Here is a 21,507-nt window from a genome sequence, read left to right as displayed (position 1 = left end):
CCTTTACGTAATGTCCACGTTTCCGCCCCATGCAGTACAACTTTATTTAATGGAATGAAATGACATTCACAGAATTTAGACAGTTTCTTTGAATACTATTGATATTTCCAACTTCAATAGGAATAATGTTCCTTTTGTATCATACGAAGTCGAAAATGTATGCTTTTGAAATATGATAAAGAAACACCAGTTGAATGGGTTAGTTTGTTAACACACCTAAGTGTGTTACGTGTTAGTTTGTTAACACATAATATTAGTGTTTCAGCACAAATTCTGAGCATCATGATCTGAACACCACAACAGCAAACTTTTGAATCAAATATATATTTTCATAACTACCTGTAATGTGAATAGCCTAGATCTTTTTTTGCCTATCTAGATAAACGTAATTCAGTCATGGTATCATTTAAAATACATAAAACCACATATTTTCACCTAACTATATTCCTGAGATTCACCCAACCTCTATCCTCTATTAAATAGATCCTGGGGAAACCTAGGGGCAAAGGCGGCGGTAAAAGCGTGGCGTGTTGATCAGTGGCCAACATCGTCTCCTCTTCATACCGAGGCCATGGAACTGTATAGTCGTATTTTTACACTACCCGTAGCTATTTGACCTGCCCGAATGGAGAGCGTACCTGTAATTTAATAAAAGTGACATTCTTCATCATATATCTATTCTGAAGTTTCTAGTCTATTCTAGTATTAAGATTGTAGCACAGTTTCATATGAAAGTCAATTTGTTTTTATTATAAGAAAGGTTGTAGTGAAAGAACAAGAAAATTTCAAACATGTCTTTCCCAGAAAAATCGTGTTGGGAATTGAGACCTTACACTTCATGAAATTAAGTTCCGGAATACATTATCAAGATGCTCTTTCAGTTTACGTATTTAAAATGTCTGGATAGAGAATACAATATACCGAATTCTAGCTCAAAAATTGTGTGCCCTTTAAAATACTTGCGGTACACTAAGCAGTAAAACTTGAATTTGCTCTCCTTTCCCCCCTCTTTATCACTCTATACACCTTTAAGTGCAGCCATAAAGAACAATCGTTCCACTATCTTACATATAACTTAATAACGCAACCAATTTTGAGTAGATTCAATGTCAGTGCTTTTTATCGTCAATATTCGAGACGGGAACGGCAAAACAAAAATAAAACGTGTTAAATAGTTTTGAAAAAGCTATCCAATGATACTGAACACAAACCCCTATCCCCACCCCCTTCGGGGATACGGGGGGTAACTTTAAAATTTTAAATGGAAACCCCAATTTTTTATTGCACATTTCGATTCTCCAGAAAAAGTGACAATGATTTGACCCAAAATTGAAAACAGTGCCTTCACGGATCGCACTTGAATCGACACACACACAAAAAAGAAACGCAAAACGTTATGAAAATGTGGTATCTCGGCATCGTATTCTGTGGCCATGCGGTTAGCGTACTGGACTATGGAACCACAGGTCCTGAGTTTGACTCCCGCGCAGAGTAACATTCTTTATGTGATTTTTTATACCCAAATAATTAATTCATACATTTTAACTTCGATAAAAAATAATGTATTTGTCCATATTTGCAAGAAAATACAAATGGCGACAAAAATGGTTAATTTTTGTTGTAAGTAATCCTATTACTAAGAAGTACTTCATAAAGCTAGTTTGCAAAACAATCATCGAAATTTGTATTCTATGTAACTTCATAAAAGTATTAATTGAAGTTAAAACATATGGAATTTATTTGGGGAAATAAAAGAAAGAAGATTGCCTTGAACGCGGATCGAACTCACAACCTCTGACTCTATAAGCCAGTACGCTAACCGTACGGCCACAGAGCAGGGAACTAAGAGCTTCCTTTTTCATAACGTTTTGTTGCACCGCCTTTTATTGTATGTCGATTCAAGCGACATCTGCGAAGAAACTTTTCAATTCTGTGTCAAATTACTGTCACATTTTTTTTTTTTTTTTGGAGAATCCAAATATGCAATAAAAAATTGGAGTTGCCATTTAAAATTTTAAAATTACCCCCCGTACCGCCGAAGGGTTGGGGATAGGGGGTTGCGTTTGGTATCGTTGGATAGATTTTTAAAACCAATTTAACACGTGTTATTTTTGTTTTGTTGATCTTTATACTTGCACCGAGATATTGGACCGTTCCTGGACTTTTTCCGCACCCTGTATATATGTTATGCTGTGTGTGGTAGAGGCTTCCAAACTTTAGATGTTTGTGATACTATAACATCCTTAGTTTGCAACACTGAATAATAAATATGACATTTTAAGTATGTAATAATCTGACATAGTGCCATTTGAGAAAAGGTAACTTTATATTGGGTTGGCAACACAGTTTCTTGGGTGTTTCCGTTTAATATATGCAAAGATGTTCCCCTCCTTATATTTGCTTCGTGCGAAGTTTTGCTTTTCTCTCTCTTTTGGTTTCTCCGTTATAGCACATGATCAAGATAAATTTTCCACCCTGTATATATATATATATTAGTGTATGTGCCTTGTCAGCTGTATGGGTTTCTTTCAGTGATTATTACGTTTTGAGATGTATTGAGTCTGAAAATGACCAGTTTTTTTTAAATAACGTAAAGTTTACTTCTAAAATAAAGGAACATAAAGCATTGATTTGTCCCTCCCCCCAAAAAACTTTCATTAACATGTAAAACAGAAGTACAGATTTTTTTTACTGTAATTTTTCCGTATTCAGCATGCTAAAATCTATAAGATTCAGTGGAAAGCTACCATTTAGTTTTGTGGTCTCAGATCTGTGTAATATATGTCTGTGTGTCTGTCATCAACTTTTCATATAGAAAGACGTCCCCAAGAGGCTCCAAATTTTGTACACAGATAAATTTAATCGTGTTCTAAGCAGTTTTCTCGATTTTCAACTCGAGAGGGGATTGGATGGAGGGTTAAACTATATATTGTAACCCGTACGTACAGTGAACCATAGTAACTATGAGGTAGGTAACCCATACTCTGCTATGTTTCAGGTTGCATGGCCCGAGAAGCGATAGAGGTAGTGCCGAAGAATTAATTGATTTATTATTATTCTAATGGTTACTAATAGAAAAAAAGCCAACTCCAGATCAAATCTAGTCCTTATTAGTTCTAATTCCTTCCAAAGCATTCCTGGCTTTTACTCAAAACAACGATAGATTGAATTAATATCTAAAGACTGAGAAATTTCTTGATATTGTTAATATTAAAAATTGTCCTGTGTAGAAATCAACTTGCGAACGTGATTTCGCACCGTTATCTTGCCTCAAAACCAGAGATTTTGACCTGCAACCCTTTCGTTATTTTTTTTTATTTTTATTGTGTTATTATTATTATTATGAAATACGGTGTACGTAGTTAGTGTCTCTCCCCAGAGATCACCCTCCTCTTCAGCTACCGGTGTATAAATCAACCAGCAGCATCTCTTCTAATTACGCATTCCAGCCTCTCATGCATGATGAAGAGACGCCTTCTTTACTCAGGATGCCTGCATCGCACCAGCAAGAAAATACCAACGAGAGAGAGAGAGAGAGAGAGAGAGCTTACTGACCACAACTGCTCGGCTATTTACCTCTCTCTTCACATTAAGTGTAATCTACATACAACATGCAGAAGAAAACATGGTAGGAAGGCCTCTGTGATTAAATATCCTTAATACTGGAACCAGAAGGAATATCATAAGTTATCTAATTCTCTCTGCACTGCACTGGGTTTATTTTTCTTCTCACTTTACGTTGTTGCATGTTAATAAAGAAACCACCATATACTTATTTATTTTGTACTTTTTTTTTGTCTAAATGATATAATAAAAACACAAAATATATTTTCCGACCGCCATTAAGATTAGAGGATGTTCATAATGTATACACCAGGTGTGAATGCACTCTACATGACTATTAAAAATCCAATCAAAAGTAGAACTCTTTCGCGTCGCTCAGTCCTCGTAGTTCTAGCCTAGTTGGCAATCACAAGTCAAAAACTTAGATTACTCCACTATCTTATCATCAACAACCAATGCAAGCAGGTGTTTTACATTGTTAAAAGACATATCTTGAGACTGTACTTTGTTTCGAGGCTTAGTTTCCAGTAACATCTATATTAAAAGATCTGTCCTAATACCTTAGCTTAAAAATTATCCTAATATTTTGAAAAGTATTTATTTTTTATTTTCAAATTTTGAGTTTGGGATCCTTATACAACAATAAGGGTATGAAGGATAGGACCTACTATTAATGAAATGAAATCTTTAATTTAACGTCGAATTGTTATACCCTGTAAACTAAAGAAGACGGATGATTAAGAACAGTGAATATTTATGAGACAATTGGTGAAATGAGGATGTAGAAGGAAACGGGAGCACCTCGAGAAAACTCATGGACATGATATTGTAATATGACTAAAGCGATTTGGTAAAAGGGCAAATAATATTTTATTAATTTTGACATTAATATTTTGTAAACTTTCGTATTTTAAATGCAAATAAAACTCAATTCCCAATCTGGTGCTGTTAGGTCGTTCAAACGTGTAAAGAAATTAAGGAAGTCACGTAACAATTCAAAACTATGTCTAGATAAAACATTCTTTTAGTAGGAAATATAACTTATGTTATGTAGCAATATGTCAAGGCAATAACAAACACTTCCTACTTCAAGATATGAGGTAATTCTAAAAATATAATTGTAAGCGGAAGAAATGACGCTACCATAAACTAGGAAGAAAAGATAGGTGGACAAAAAGAGTAGTGAACTCGAAAGAGTTTTGAAGTGACCATCAGAGAAGAAGGATCAACCTCTAAAATCTTCACTCATTAAATTCTGGATGAGTACATGCTGGTTACAATTGATAACACACTTTTATTATTCGACTTCGTTACCAAATTCATTCAATTCATAACCTAACTTCAAAATTCAATATGATGGCTGTTATAGATTTTGACGTAAGGCCACAGCACCAGTTTGGGTAATTATCCGATCTGATATCTCAAGTTTTATTTATGCAATCAAGACTATACATCTCAACAAATTAATCGCTCTACCTAAAATTAAATGGTTAAGTTTGTTTTGAGAGTACTATTTAAATTGCCCCCAAGCTAATATGGTTATTAATACATGAGCTATGTGTGGATATAAATTGTGCATGTCGACGCCCGGATTTCGGTAAGTTGGCATATGTTAATATTATCCACTTCGAACTCACGTTACCTAGAATCAAACTGGAAATCCCTTGCAGCAGAATTAAGCATTGTACCACTGAGCTACTAAATCGCGACCAAGGCTTCAATCTGAGTCATTTGCGGGTACTTAGACTACAAGTTTCCAACCGTTTTTGACTGACAATACATTTTACTGAGCGGCCATTACAGCTCAATACACTTGTTTGATTCTTTTAAAATGATAATTAATATAAATTGTAATAGTATAACCTTATAAATTTTTATCGGGTAGTGACTCTTAAGTAGCACTGAGGATTGTTACTACCACTGGAGACGTTAAGTGGTACAGTTGACCTTAAAATTGATTTTAGAGGTCACGGTAGCTGAATGGTAGAGCGCTTACCTCTGGTGCGGGAAGTTTTCTGATTCGATCTCCGGCCAAGTAAATTCGTGGTAGACAACATCGCGTCCGTGAGATTTCTGGGGGTACTCCCGTTTCCTCCCACATTCTCATTCTATCATTTCTTTCATAATCATTCTCTTGCCTCAAACATCGTCTCATTTTGCCTAAAGGGCTTAAAAGTGGGGCGTTAACCTGAAATATTTCATTTTTATTTCAAAATTGATTTTATCTAATTATTAAATTGTTTATAATTTTTATATTCTAAAATTTCGCAACACACCTGAGGTGACAGCGCGACATATTGCTTGCGAATCACTGACTTAGGTTATCATAAATGGTCAATCCTGACAGCATACGCCATTCCCCACCATACTACATCGCCCCCAGGAATGTTAGACAGGATCACACCACGACTTCGGCACTATTACATCTAACAGTTGCGTTGCATCAAGTATTTAACACATAACGTGTCCTAGACATAACATCTTTATTTTTTTTTAAATCATGTTTGGTGCATTCAAAACACAAAGGAATTAAGTCCAATCATCAAAGTTGTGAGGAAAAGAGACATAAAGTTTGTATGGTACGCATAAGTCATGAAAAAATAACTTTTTTTTCGTTAAAAGAGTTATTTATAATTTCTGGACATGAATCTTTTAAGCTCTGAAAAGAGCTTCAGATAGCGATCTTAAAACATGAAGTACACATGTTTGACGTGTATGTCCAAAATTACCCCCCAAAAAGTGGACTTGATTCTTTTATGCCCTGAACTCACCATTAGTAGCTAATTCAAATAAAGCTTTTAAGAAATGTTCATGTCTAAACTCGTCTTTGGAGCAGAAGATTGTGGTTCGATTTTCGGTAAGAACTCATGTGCTTCAGTTGCCATCTTAAGCTCTAGATCCATGTCTCACATGCCTCGCTTCTAAAACAGGAGCTAAATTTCAAAGCGAATCAGCATAGTTCATTTAAGGATTTTTTTTAAAAGCACACTCAACATTTACTCTAACGAAACTTTTCGTTCGAAGGAGACTGAATTTTAGTTGGCAAGACCAAATATTTTATTTAAAATATTAATTTATTTATTGGTAAATTCTTACTTTCCATAAACAATTTAGAAGCCTATCGTTTTAACAGTGCTGAATATCTGTACAGACTTTGTTTTCTAGCCCATGTTGATTTATTCCGGAGGGAGGGGGTGGATTATTTTTTCTGTTTTCTTTTGGTTTTCCGGGTTTATTCCTAAAATTTATTTGAATCTTAATTACGTCGTGAAAATTAAATTTTGATATTCATTTTTAAAAAGCAAAGAGCTTTTAATTAGGCTTGAAAAAGAATTAATCTGCACTTAACATTTTTTTTTCTAAAATTCCAGTTAATTTCAAAGGACACAGCAAAATAGTTCCTCACGTAAACCTATGAGCTAGAAAAATGTAAAGATGCCGTTAGCAATGACGTATTATTTATGTATGAATGTAATTTTAAAACTTGTTGATCTCTAGAAAGGTGAAGAGACAGTTGAAATGTAAGAGTGCAAGATTTTTTTTCAGTAATTTGAACTGCCATTTTGTTTCTTTATCTTAAACGCCAGATTAGGATATTTTGGAACGTCCAGTCTTACTACTAATACGTCTAGTTGATTTTGAGTTTAACGTCCCTTTCAGCAGAGAGCCTATATGAGACGTGGACCTACTCATTAACGTGGAAGCCGAACCACATGAGCTCCCGCCGGGAATCGAACCCGAGTCTCCCACGCCAAAGGCGCGTACGCTAACCGCTTACCCACAAAGGAGCTCTAATACGTCTAGTTATAATAATTTTGTATACATCTAATCACAAAAGAAAAATAAAACAAATGGACTTTTTAAAAAAAGCGTACTACCATTATTTCAAATATTGTCCACAGACCCACTAGCTATTTTGGTTACAGATAGATTCGGAGCGAATTAATGGAATCCTCGCACGTACGTCACTCCACCCGCCGTTTCCCGTGCTTTTGCTTGACTGATGTATTGAGTGACGTCATGCGGCGGAACCTCTGTTGTTTACCCAGCTCACGATTCATTTCCATGTAATTAGTTTCATACGATGACCCTATACGTACGATCGAAATCAACCATATAGGAGGGAGGTGAAAGGGTACCGGATAGATAGATAGACATAGGAGAGAGCAAAAAAAAAAAAAAAGTATTTCTCCTGTTGTATGTCACGTGATCTGCCTAGTGTGTATATTCCCAGGATTCTTAACAGCTGCACTTTTCTTGTATCTATCTGTTTATGCCTCAAGCTTTATTTCAAGTGAGTCAAAAAGGGGACAGCGCAGAAAATCTGTACCAGGCAGTTAAGCCTACTTTTACTTTTTTTTGTAAGACACTCTCTCAATTGACAAGGGGAACGTTTAAAAAACAAACTAAAAAATTAACAAAAAAGAATAGGAAAACGGATGAATCACATTATCTAACTGATAGGGAGGAGCTGGGAAGAATGGTAATGAATGTCTTTCGGTTACTTGCGCCGGCCTTTAATCGATTATAGTCACGTGCCTCAGGGTCAAACTGAACAATAGGACTTAACAATTAGATACATTCCCCTAGACAAAGCTATTTACAGCAAAGTACAGTGAAACACGTATTAGAAATATTAGTAGTATTGTTCCATTATTATTCAATTAATGTCATCTATGCAATAGCATTATAAAAACTGTTTTCAAATACAAAATTCGTAACACTGAGACAGGAAGGAGGCTTAGAAATAAAACTCTTGAGCTTGGATCGGTTTTGTTCTGGTTGAGTTCCAATATTTCGTGAGGAAATCGAATAAGATATATATGTCACGTGTATAAGGTGTGAATAATTTTGTTTTGTAAGGATTTAGGAATTAGATTTCTGGGCGTTCGGCATCTAAGGTCATTTAGCCCTTCACGATTTAAGGAATAACGTCCCTCGACAGCACACAGTCCGGGGAAAGGGAAGGAAGAAAGAATTGGGGAAGGAAGGAAGCGGTCTGGGACCTATAAGTTAGGGACCACCCCGGCATTTGCCTGGTGTGAATGAGGAAAACTCAGGAAAACCTCATTCAGGGTGGCTGGCCTGAAAAAGCGTGTTACACTTTTTCGACCGGGTAATCTCACCGGGAATCGAACCAGAGATCGCTTGCACCGAAGGCGAGAGCGTTAGCGACTACACTACGCGGGTCCACATTGTTTTGTAAGGAGGGATATTTTCTCAACTAATATTGAAATCAGAAGTGTTAGTAAATTTTTACCAAATCCAATTTCAGTAGAGAGTTGAGGATGGAGAGGACGCTTAATCGCTTGCTGAAAATCATTTATCTATTACCAGTGCATCAACTTTAAGAGCATTCAACTTTCAAGTACGACTTTCACTAAGCTTAATTTTCACATGGCAATTGACAGAAAAGTAGCAAGAATAAAAATATGTTAAAAGGTAAGGCAATAGAATACATCTTACGCATAACCCTTGCAACCCCAGTTTAATAACAAGGCACAGCATGAAAGAAATCTGGGCAGCGTCTCTTATTACCCCATACGAAGTAATAAGATACAACAACTGAAATTTTAAAACTAATATCTTTTTTCCGCCGTCTTCCTGTACATTGGAAGAAATAAAATAATTTTCTATTGTGTTGTCCAGTAACAAAGTATATATATACACAAAGAATCAGAAACGTGAAGTGAAAACTGTTAACATTTTAAATTACTTTTGTCTCTTATTACTCCGAGTGTCTCTTATTACCCCATCTTCCCCTATGGTACAACTTTGAAGCACAAGCGTAAATTGCAAGGGCTTCTACATAAAAAAAATAATAATAAAAACTTCTTGAACGCACCACTCACAACTTTGGATTGGTCATAAATTTAAACCACAAAACTAGTAAAACTTCCACATAATTTCTGATCATGTATTTTTGTCTTATCACGTATTACAATTTATCTAGAAACAACGTATGATTTCCTGTATTATTAAGTTCAAATATATGGTGTTATAATATTTTCATCCATTGGGAATGTTCATTTAAATAAAATAAAATAAAATATGAAGTGAACTAATTTTTTATTCTACTCATCTGTCTTCATTCTGCTTTTTCAGTTCCTTTCTTATTATTCTTTTTCATTTCTTTTTTTTGTCTATGTCTTTGTAGGTCCCCTGTTTCATGAAATGAGCTGTATTAATTGCTGCAACTAATTGCCTCCTGGCGTTGGTGATATTTCTTGTCCGGGACAGACGACGCATGGCCGTTAATCCACGTCGCATTCCGCTAATTGGAAAGCTTGTTGAAAACAAAAGAAGCAGAGCAAGCGCCAAACCGACCGGACAGAGGGCAGCACCATGCAAGAAGAAAATCTGAAAAGAGAAAACATATGAAGAGCAAAGGTAAGTTCGCTAACATATACTATCATACTACGTAGTTGTTTGCCAGAATATTCTTTCCATACCAGTACGAGGGGGAGGGAAAAAATCCTTGTTCCATTCTTGTTCTTTTACAATGAATTTTTCATTTCTCTTTTCTCACAGTGAAAGTCAAATAAATTCTGCTCTTGTTTCAAGGGGGGAGGATAGAAGGAATTCTCCAGTTGATAAATGTTTTGGAGTAGGTGTTGTACTATATTGTACGTACAAGGTTTTCCAGAAAAAGTTCTTCAGTTTCATGAACTACTAATAAAAATTTTCAGTACATATATTGACTTTAAAATATTGCACTAATTTCTTTACCCCTTTAAATTCTTTCTGTTCCAGGTTTTATAATACTTTGCGAACTATAGATAGGGAGAGCGGGGGTAAGGGATTTATTTATTTATTTATTTATTATTTTGGATCATTCTTAATGCAATAAATATCTCACTGAGTTGCAATAACTACATTTCAATTTTGACGCGAATTCAAAATATGCTTCAGCTTTGTTTCGATTTATCACAATTTTAATATTTTGAACAGAGTAACATTTTCCCAACCTGTAGATCGCGATGATGGGGACAAGTAATTTTAAAAAAATCTTATAAGTGTAAACAGCTAACAAGTTTGTATTTATGAAAAGAAAATAACTATGATTTTGCAATATCATTTGATATTGACATGCTTGTCTGTAAGTTTTGAATTGTTAGTAATGTTAGAAAAGCATACATTAATTTTTCCTACTGTGTGATCAACATAAATAAAACCTTCATTAAGACAGTTTAACGTTACTACTGCTGTCTATCAGTTATGTAAAAAAAAAAATGTAATTGATCGAATCATTGGAACGGCTGAATCATTTGAAATTAATTTTAGAAAACAGTTATTGCCTATCTTGAACTGGGTTTGATCATGTCGATTTGACTACAATGGGTATCCTAACGGAGGAAGTGGGGTGTCATAATGAGAGTTTGGATCGATTATGACAAAAAAAAAAAAAATCAAAACATGCTTGCAATTATGTATACTAAAAATTGCGAAAATATGCAGTAAAGAGGCATCATCATCATCATCATCATAGGTATTGTGTCATTATTGGCAGATTACCTGCCGCAACTGAGAAGCTTTCATGCACCTTGGTCTTCTGCTAACCTCTTCGTCTTCAAGTAGGATTTTGCCGTTTTGATATTGTCCATTATTTGTAGTCTCCTTCGCTCTTTCCCTCTCTTTCCTGCTACCATAACCTCTAGCACGTCCCCCATGATACAGTTCCTTCTTAGTCAATATCCCAACCCAACCAATATCCCTTCTCAATAATATTAGTACAGGAAAAATTGACTAAAAAAGTGTTATTCTGAAAAAAAAATTATTCCCAATATGAAATTTTGGTCAGGGGTCACATTTGGTATTGGATTTAAGAATCTAATGAGTCCATAAAAATTCGAGGGGGGGAAGTCGTTTTATTGAGGGGGAGGGGGAAATCGTGAAAAAATGAAAAAAAATATTCCCAACATGGAAGTTTGGTCAAGGGTCACATTTGGTATTGGATTTAAGAATCTAATGAGTCCATAAAAAATCGAGGGGGATTCGTTTTTGAGGGGAGAGGGGGAACTCGAGGAATAGTAAAAACTTAAAAAGTATGTCATATAGGGTGTCTGCTAATAGGTTTTGAGGTACGCTGAATCGATTAAAGCTAGTATCAAATTGATAAAACAAGTAGTTTTTAATATAAAAATGTTTAGTATAAATACGTGCAGTTGTTTTTTGTGATGGAGAATAGTTTAATATCAGCATAACGCTTTTTGGACAATCTTGCAATTCTAATGAAAACTGCGACCTGTTCTTTTAATATTTTGAGAAAATCATTCGTAGTTGCTGTCTGTAGATGAAACTGTAATGTAATTCAAGATATAGGTTTAGATCAGATTTAACTGGAAGTTGGCATGAAGATCACCAGAATGAGAGATCAAAAGATGTGAAACTGTTTTGTTTACATTGTTGGAGTCGATATCTGTTATAAGAAAAGTTAACGAATGTCGATCATTAAAGAAATATTAAGATTTCGTGTTTACGGAACGTTTGTTGTGAAGAAATTGTGTGTTTCATATTTTTTGAATGTGTAGTCATCTTGTAACTTCTGCTGGTACTCGTTTCATGCGTGAGTTTACGTTCCCTGATTTATGTAGTAGGATCTTCTTTTAAGGGTAGTTGCACTTCTGTGAATAAATATTTTACTAATGATGTCATCAGCACGACTTGGTTCTTAATTTGAATCTCATTCTGAGATTATTAAAGAATAGTTTAATACAGCATTAGTTACTTCATTTACTGAAGGCGTTGATACATTATATGTTATTTTGTTGTTTTGCAAGAGTTTTTGAAAATCACGATATTTAATAAAGTATGCAATATAAATAACCACTGCATTGACTACTAAATGCGTTGTTTTCTTTTTTACTTTCAGGGTATTTGTGAGCTGGATGATGAATCCACATCGTAAAGGAAGCTTTTGGATACCGTAGAAACTGGGCAAAAATCTAATAACTTCGAACTGAAAATGTGTGACACTGATTGTGAAGGTGATGACGGGGAAACCTACGACCTGTGTTTTATTTGTGATGAACTAGTGGAGAGTGAAAAAGTAGTTCCAAGTCCTGCAGCTATACAGACTATTATAAAGCGTAGCAAAGAAAGAGGAAATGGGAAGTACAAGTTGGTAAAGGAAAATAGCAGGATAGTAATCCATCGATCCTGTAGGAAGAAGTATACAAAACCATTTTATGTCCATAAGGCTAAAAGAGAGTCAGGAGAAACGGAAGATGAATTTGCCTACTCACCACAGAAACGGTTAAGATCAACAGGTAATTTTGATTTTGTTGGCGTCTGTTTTTTCTGCTGTGAGAAAGTTGCTGCTGATCTAAGTAAGAAAAATGTGAACAGAAAAATTCGTGTTGCTAGGTCTGATAGTTTCAAGAAATCAGTGGAAACAATTGCCCTTAAACGGAGAGACAAATGGGGACGGGAAGTTTATGGAAAAATCTGCACAGTGAAGATAGAGGTCGTGCAACCGAAATATCACTATGCTTGTTGGAAAAACTGCCAAAATATAGGTGCTTCTACATCAACGCCAGGACGTCCTCAAAATGATGAAATCACCCAAGGTACGTTATTGATGGCGGCCACTTGCTATATGCATTGAAGTGGGACACCAAAGAGAAAAATCAAACATACAAGGACTTGTGCAGCTCCTACGTTAATTATGTTCAAAAGAACTTCGTCACGGCATCAATCACAAATTCTCAAAATGTCAGTTAGGCCTTAAAACATGTTGTAGTAGTGTTTGATGGATATGATGATCCAAACAGCACAAAATCAGATGAACATGCGCGCAGGTACAAATTGTCCTGTCCCCGTGTTAATGTCGAAGAGCACCTGTCGAAGTGTTCACCGCTATGTAAAGTCTGTGAAGGAGGAGCATGTCTCAACATGGAAACAGAAGAGGATACTGCAACTACCCATATCGAAGATGAGGTCGAACTTGTGTGTGGTGTTGATGAAGCTATTGTTGATGATGACGATGAGAATTATTTACTATGTTAATACGATTGTTACCTATGATATAATATGCTTCATACAAATTAATTCATCACAGTCTAATTGTAGCAAATTTTCACTTTTTCTAATCACTTATTATATACATTCCCCTTACTTGTCTATTCACATTATTTCAGTAGAAAAATCCTTTTTATATTAAAAACTGCTTGTTTTATCAATTTGATACTAGCTTTAATCGATTCAGCGTACCTCAAAACCTATTAGCAGACACCCTACATTACATACTTTTTAAGTTTTTACTATTCCTCGAGTTCCCCCTCTCCCCTCAAAAAATGAATTCCCCCCAAAAACGAATCCCCCGTCGAATTTTTATGGGCTCATTAGATTCTTAAATCCAATACCAAATGTGACTCTTGACCAAACTTCCATGTTGGAAATATTTTTTTTTCATTTTTTCACGATTTCCCCTCTCCCCAATAAAACGACTTTCCCCCCTCGAATTTTTATGGACTCATTAGATTCTTAAATCCAATACCAAATGTGACCCCTGACCAAAATTTCGTGTTGGGAATAATTTTTTTTCAGAACCAAACAATTTTTCCTGTACTAATATCTAAAATTGCTCTTTTCTCCCTCACCATTTCTAACACCCTCTCATTTGGTTTCCGCTCGACCCAGCTAATTCTCTCCATTTTTCTCCACACCCACATTTCGAAAGCTTCTAGTAGTTTTTCATCGTAAAGAGCCAAATATGTACTAAACTATACAGTATAGTGGTTAATATCCAACAATCCTCTTCTACCTTTAATTGATTTTATTCCCATTTAGTAATGTAAGTGGACGTGTTCATGTGAGTGAATTTCAGTACTAGAAGTTGGTTTAAACCTCTGTAAAGAGCAGTGCCTTTATTTAAGTTAAGAAATAATTTAACTTCAAACTCACCTCAATCTTTATTGAATTTTTTAGCTTTAATAAACAACTACGTATTTGTCAATATATTTTAGTAGTTATCTCTTAGGGGTGTTATTTTGCTAGGGTTGGGATAGACAAATGCCCCCCCCCCTTGAGTTTGAGAAATATGAATGTTTCAATGAAATGTACAATTGTATATTAATATATTAATGAAGAAACTGAAATTATTATGATAGTGGGAAATTTTCCTCCCTCAAGTAAAATCTGAAATGACACTCCCATTTACCTTTGTCGTTTAAGACACTTTTATACAAATAAAATGTTCTTTTTGTCTGAGAAGTTGCTAGAGGACAGTGTGACACTATTTCAGTGATTAAATCGGAAAATTGGTTGCACTTGATTTACATTTGATCTAAATTTCAGAGAATAATGTTTTTGCTACAGTTGACTTTACCTTTCACATAAAAAGCTTTCCAGCTGTGTCGGGAGTAATTTACGTTGTTACTGGTCAAAACAGTTTCAATGGAGTAGAAAGTTTCAACTAGGAGTGCAACCTCGGAAGGGGGGCAAACGCCCCCCAAACCATTTCCTTCCCCCCTAAATGGAGTTTGTCTGTTAAGTATTTGTTTAAACCTGTTTACTACAGTAAATGAAGAATGTTTATAATACGGTAAACAAAAATGCCCTTTCTTCCCTATGAGAAGAATAATGGTTCAATATTAAAAAAAAAAAAAATGAAATTTGAATATTGTAAAAATTGCCTCTTTTTCTGTTTTAGAAGCGGAATTCCCGAAAATACTGCAACACGAGTTTGCTCAATTTTGATTATGAATTTATACATAGACTCATTTCCCACTTACGACTTGAAAAAAAAATAGACACATTAAGCATTTTGTAAATATACAATCGAAAGTTTTAATATTAGAAATTGCTTCTTTAGGATTCAAATTTTTGAAAAAGCTCAAACACATTTTCAAATAATTTCAATCTGAAGTTTATATCAGAAGTTCAATCAGATTCAATCAGAAGTTTCAATTTCATACTTCCAACTTAAGCGAATACTCACATTAAGTTTTTCTATATAAAGAACCGGAAATTTTAATATTATAGAAATTCCTTCCATTACAAGCGGAATAGTTGAAAACGTAGAAACATACTTTGCCTATTCAATTATCTTTAATTCAATTAAGAATTTAAATATCGAATTCCACAACTCTAACTTCATAATAAAGAGTCAAAATTTGTAATATAGAAAGTGCACCCTTTTCGAAAAAGATTTCTCATGGTCAGTTATTTTTAATGAAATGCTCAAATGCTAAATTTCACCTTCCGACATGAGATACTTTATTCACGAAAAAAAAAAATATTTGAAAATACTTGAGGGAACATATATATCCCTCTTTAACTTCCATTAAAATGCATATTTCACAAAATCTAAGACGAAAGGACCTTCCTGTCCAAATTGTGTTTCTAGCTATCCCAGCAGTCTGACTTTCATTTTAATAAATGGGTCACGTTTACTCTTTTGTACAATAGTTTAGACATGAAAGGGGAAAAAATTCTAAACCACGCCAATGATAATGAATACAAAATTTCAAATGCAGTAATTAGTGCAATCTGTATATCACATGCGTATACTTATTACATTTCTCAGCTATTTGGTCTAGGAATTAATTCGTGCGGGTGGACAAGAGATGGCGCAACGAACGGAGCGTCCCACAGTTCCGTGTATCCACACATGTGTTGCAAACCCCTGTCATCGCGTATCGTTCGTAGTATAGGGCAGTGGATTAAAGCGTCAACAACACCAGTTTGTAGTTAAGTGAACATGGCGCAATTTGTGCCTGATAAAGTGTTTTTGCGGGGTGTCCAGCTGCATTACTTTAACATGCAGAAAAGTGCGACTGAAAGTCATCGTATTTTAGTGGAAGTGTATGGTGACCATGCTCTAGCTGAGCGAACGTGTCAGAAGTGGTTTGCACGGTTTAGAAGTGGTGATTTCGGCTTGGCAGACCAAGAGCGAGCTGGACAGCCAAAAAAATTTCAAGACGAAGAATTGACAGCATTGCTCGAGCAGGATTCGTGTCAAACGCAGGAACAACTTGCAGCAGCATTAGGCGTTGATCAAACAACAGTCTCCAAACGCTTGAAAGCCATGGGAATGATTCAAAAGATGTCACATTGGGTTCCACATGAATTGAAAGACAGAGACGTTGAAAGACGAAAAACCATTTGCGAATTGCTGCTTCAACGACAGAGCAGAAAGGGGTTTCTGCATCGAATTATTACGGGTGATGAGAAGTGGATCCATTACGAGAACCCTAAACGAAAAAAGGCCTGGGTGAAACCAGGTGAACCAGGTCCATCACAACCAAAACGAGATATTCACTGTGCAAAGGTTATGCTGTGCATATGGTGGGATATGAAAGGTGTGGTGTACTATGAGCTGCTGCAACCGGGTGAAACTATGAATGGAGAACGTTATCGACGACAATTAATGCGTTTGAAGCAAGCTCTGGCCAGAACACGACCAGAATGGGAGAACAGACATGATAAACTTCTTGTTCAACATGATAACGCTCGCCCACATGTCGCAAAACCGGTCAAAACCTATTTAGAAAATGTCGGATGGGAAGTTTTACCCCACCCGCCGTATTCACCAGACGTTGCTCCTTCGGACTACTACTTGTTCGATTGCATGAACAACGATTTGATTGGACAGCGGTTTACTTCTTCAGAAGATATCGAAACATGGGTCTCTGACTGGATCGCTTCCAAGGATGAGGACTTCTTTCGCCACGGAATCCGTACATTGCCTGACAGATGGGCGAAAGTGGTGGCTAGCGATGGACAATATTTTTCTTAAGGTATTTATGTATTTTGTGTTTGTACTACAGCTTCAATGTGTGCGTACCAACCGCACGAATTAATTCCTAGACCAAATACATGTTATATACATCCATTTGCATGTGAGATCCTGAAATCCTATACTGTTTCATACGGAAAGTACGTACAGATGGAACACTTACACGGAAAGTATTATAAAACATGCTTTTTCAGTTATACGTCTGCTGTACGTTAAGTCCTAAAACTACAGGAATCACGCATGTAACCTACCTTTTTAAGTACGCCACCTACAATTTTTTTCTCAGTGTATGAATAACCAGACGGGTGGGTGATGTATGACCAAAACATTATTTCTGGTTTTTGTTTCGGAGTTCGATATCTCTTAGCTCAGATAGTTCCCCAATTGTCTCATGATGCTGGGCTAATACCGGATAATTTTAGTCCTCCCATGACCGAGAATAGAACCAGGAATCATATACACTGAAGTCGTGCATGCTAAAATTTCGGCTAAACAGGAGCTAAATAATAATAATAATAATAATAATAATAATAATAATAATAATAATAATAATAATAATAATAATAATAATAATAATAATAATAATAATAATAATAATAAGGGAGACACGTCAGAAACAATTCAACGTATCACAGGTTCATGCCGTATAATGGCTCCGTAGACTATCTAGAAAGACACAACAATGTTGCAAAAAATATTAACGAGTTTTAGCACATGAACATGGAATTAATCACCTCTACTAAGCCATACTACAAATATCAGAAAAGTCCAGTACTTGAAAACGATAAATACAAACTATACTGGGATCGAGAAATCGGAACAGATGTAACGCTACCTGCAAACAGATCTGACATCAATATTATCAATAAAATAAATCAAGAAGTAACTTTCATAGATATAGTAGTACCATTAATTTATAATCTACGTACAATATTCAATAGAAAGATAAACAATATAAAGACCTGGCAGACGAAATCAAAAATTTACGGACATGTCAGAAAGTTACAGTAAGACATCTCGTTATCTCAGCTACAGCAATTATCTCTAAAAATATTGTGACACTACTGGAACAGATAAACGACAAACATCTCCTAACAAATCCACAAAAATCAGTAAAAGTAGACACATGTCATATGGTCAAAAAGGCCTTTTTTTTCTTTTTTTTTTTTTAAGAAGAACCCATCCAATAATCTGCACTTGTCAGAGACGACCGTCCACTTCGTATGGGTTTAGTTACAGGTAGAATAATGATTTTCTGGTATTGAACCGTCATAAAAGACAACGGAGTAGTTACTTGGATTATTGATCAACTAAGGATGGCTGGGAATAACATGAAGTAAACAATAACCTTCCTATGTAAGTACATATAAATTGGGTAGTTTTGTAGGGCAGTCACCTACTGAATTCAGAGAATTTTATATCGGAGGAATATTAACTGCCGTGTATAAGCGACTACATGTGTAATGAATTCATAATTACACAATTTTTGTATTTGTGGTACCGTTAATCCTAATTCTCAACTGTTCCTCTATTCCATCTCATACACTAAGAAAAATCCGTTCTCCGGACAGTGGTATATTGTACAAATATACGGAATCATCTTGCTTTCTACAGAAATCAGTACGGAGCATACGTTATCCATATGTTACATAGGCACTGCCCTTAGATGTTACATCATGCCGTAGCAGGATGTCTGATATCTAACAGTCTTCTTTATATTACATACACATATGCATGTTACCTTGGGCAGCTATATGCTATATATGTCCATTAGTATGTGAGATCCTGACCGCCTATATTGTTTCATATGGAAAGTACGTACAGATGGAACACTTATGCATAAAGTATTATAAAAGATGCGTTTTCAGTTATACGTTTGTTGTACGTTAAGTCCAAAAAATACATTATTTACGAATGTAATATACAATTTTACGTACGCCACATACAATTTTTTCCCCCACAAGGTACATTCGCGAAGTGTCTCCTCGGAATTCGTGTAAAATTGATTTAAATCCAAAGTTCTCAGCGGCCCAATGTGTATTGTTCTAATTTTAGCGGCCCATACAGGTAATTTGCATATTTCTGGGTCTTCATATATCCGGAATTCATACATTACTATAACGCTCGGACACAAATTGCTTTTATTTTCGTTAGATGTAAGTGGACATGAATGTGGGTATATGCAAAACAAATTGCATCAAGTACGGCTTCTCTGACACTTATTACTCAACCCGGCCGCCATCTTGGATCCGCCATATTGGATTTAACTTTCGGTTTTCCAAATGGGAATAGGTACAAGTGATATATCAAATTCATGTAGAATATTCTCGGAAATCCACTGGTGAAGTTAATTTTACCGTAGCATGTACCGTTTCGAAGATATTGCATATTAAATCCCTCCAGACACTTTGCGAATAGACATTTTAGAGTAATATCAGTTAAGCTAACGATGTTGACAAATCAAAACAACTTCTAACTACAAGAAAACTGTAGGCAGTGGCGTATTTAAGAGGGGGCTACCAGGCTTAAGCCGCCCTAAAAATTAAAGTAAATGAAATATCTTGCAGAATGTTCACATTTCCAGAAATAAAGTTGCAAAGCCCCCGAAACAAAATCGTAAATTCTCCACTGACTGTAGGTATAAACAAACTCTTTACAAAATTGGTGTTATAATCGTATTACATTTCTGTGAGTGATTGTTATTACTTTCATGTTATACCATAACAAGGAAGTATTCTATTACGGTCAAAATGCCTAATGTAAATCTAGATACAACCAGATTTGGGTGAATACCTACCATTTCCGTATTTATTTCTGTGTGTATGTATGTACTTACGTTCAGGGAATATTTCGTCGACAATAAATCGTTTAAAAGATTACATATACACTCGGAGAACTGCACAATTTTCTATTTTTTTCAACATTAGTGAAGTGCCTGACATTTAACATGCAATACTTTGCAAACGATACAAACTACGTTAAAATTAACTACATCAATGAATTTCCGAGAAAATTTTATATGAATTTGATGTATCACATGCACCTATTCCCATTCGAAAAACCGAAAGTTGAATCCAACATGGCGGATCCAAGATAGCGGCAGGGATGGGTAACACGTGTCAGAAAAGCTATAATTGATCCTATTTGTTTTACATATACCCACATTCATCTCCAATTATATCTAAATAAACTAAAAGCAATTTTGTGACCGAGCTTTATAGTAGTGGTTAACTAAATTCCGGATATATGAAGGCCCATAAATATGCAAATTACCCGTATGGGCCGCTAAAATTAATACAATACACATTGGGCCGCTGAGAACTTTGCATTTGAATCAATTTTACACGAATCCCGAGGGACACTTCGCGAATGTACCTTGTCAGTATAATTATCAGCTTGTTATATTCCTTTTTGAACCACAGTAGAAATAAACTGGCCTACCTATTCTTGCTCTATTGTAGCCACGTTACGACACGTGGTCCAAAATCAGCCTTCGGGCAAAATACAGTCAGATAACAATATTTCAAAGCATATTTTTATTAAAAAAAAAAAAAAAAATACCATTAACGCCTTTAACATCAGTAAGTGTGAAAATACGAGGGAGAGTCCGAAACTTAAGTTTCTCTCTCCCCCTTTTTTTCCGGTATGTTAATATTCTCATGAATGTCAAATAATAGACATATCTTTCCACTAACTATAGTGAGCTTTTCTTATTTATTTCATTATTATTTTTTTAGATGGTGGCAGTGTGGTGGCTTCAGGAAATACCACCTGCAGGAGAAAACGTACCTGACTATCATAGCTGGACAGAAACGCATGAATAGTGATGGTACTGAAAGAGTTGGAACCCAAGAATGTGTGATCGATTTTAACTTCACTAGGTAGTAGTAACATTTCTTGTTAACTGGCAACTATAAATCAAACATAAACACACTCAGAAAGAGGTAACATCTAAAGAGTTTGGGCATCTTTAGGGACGCCAATAGCATATAACCTAAGCTTTATAGAATGCTTAAGGAGATATCATTTCCTTACTAGTTAAGTAGGCACTTAGCGCAATGAGCTAGAGGTATGTTCTTTGTAACCAAGTACAATAAGATCATTTTAACCTTTACACTTTCAACTACTTTCATTATAAATTAGTAAAATAAATCCTTACCATTTATCATGCTTATGATTGCCTCGGAAAAGGAAGATTTTAT

The 21,507-nt window shown here is 35.4% G+C and overlaps 1 long non-coding RNA gene across 1 annotated transcript in view; it reads left to right on the top strand.

Moving 5' to 3' along the window:
- The window catches only part of LOC145671880 (uncharacterized), a 157,025-nt gene extending 143,998 nt beyond the window's left edge, over positions 1–13,027 (top strand). Inside the window, exons 2-3 of the long non-coding RNA XR_014128548.1 lie at positions 9,722–9,954; positions 12,437–13,027. This is a non-coding gene — a long non-coding RNA (uncharacterized LOC145671880). The remainder of the gene's footprint in view (positions 1–9,721; positions 9,955–12,436) is intronic.
- Positions 13,028–21,507: the final 8,480 nt, after the last annotated feature.

The sequence above is a fragment of the Thermobia domestica genome, chromosome 15, assembly GCF_964235325.1.
Source record: "Thermobia domestica chromosome 15, izTheDome1.hap1.1, whole genome shotgun sequence".
NCBI lineage: Eukaryota > Metazoa > Arthropoda > Insecta > Zygentoma > Lepismatidae > Thermobia > Thermobia domestica.
Note: the sequence above shows the minus strand (reverse complement) of the source record. Positions and strands in the feature narration are given on the sequence as shown.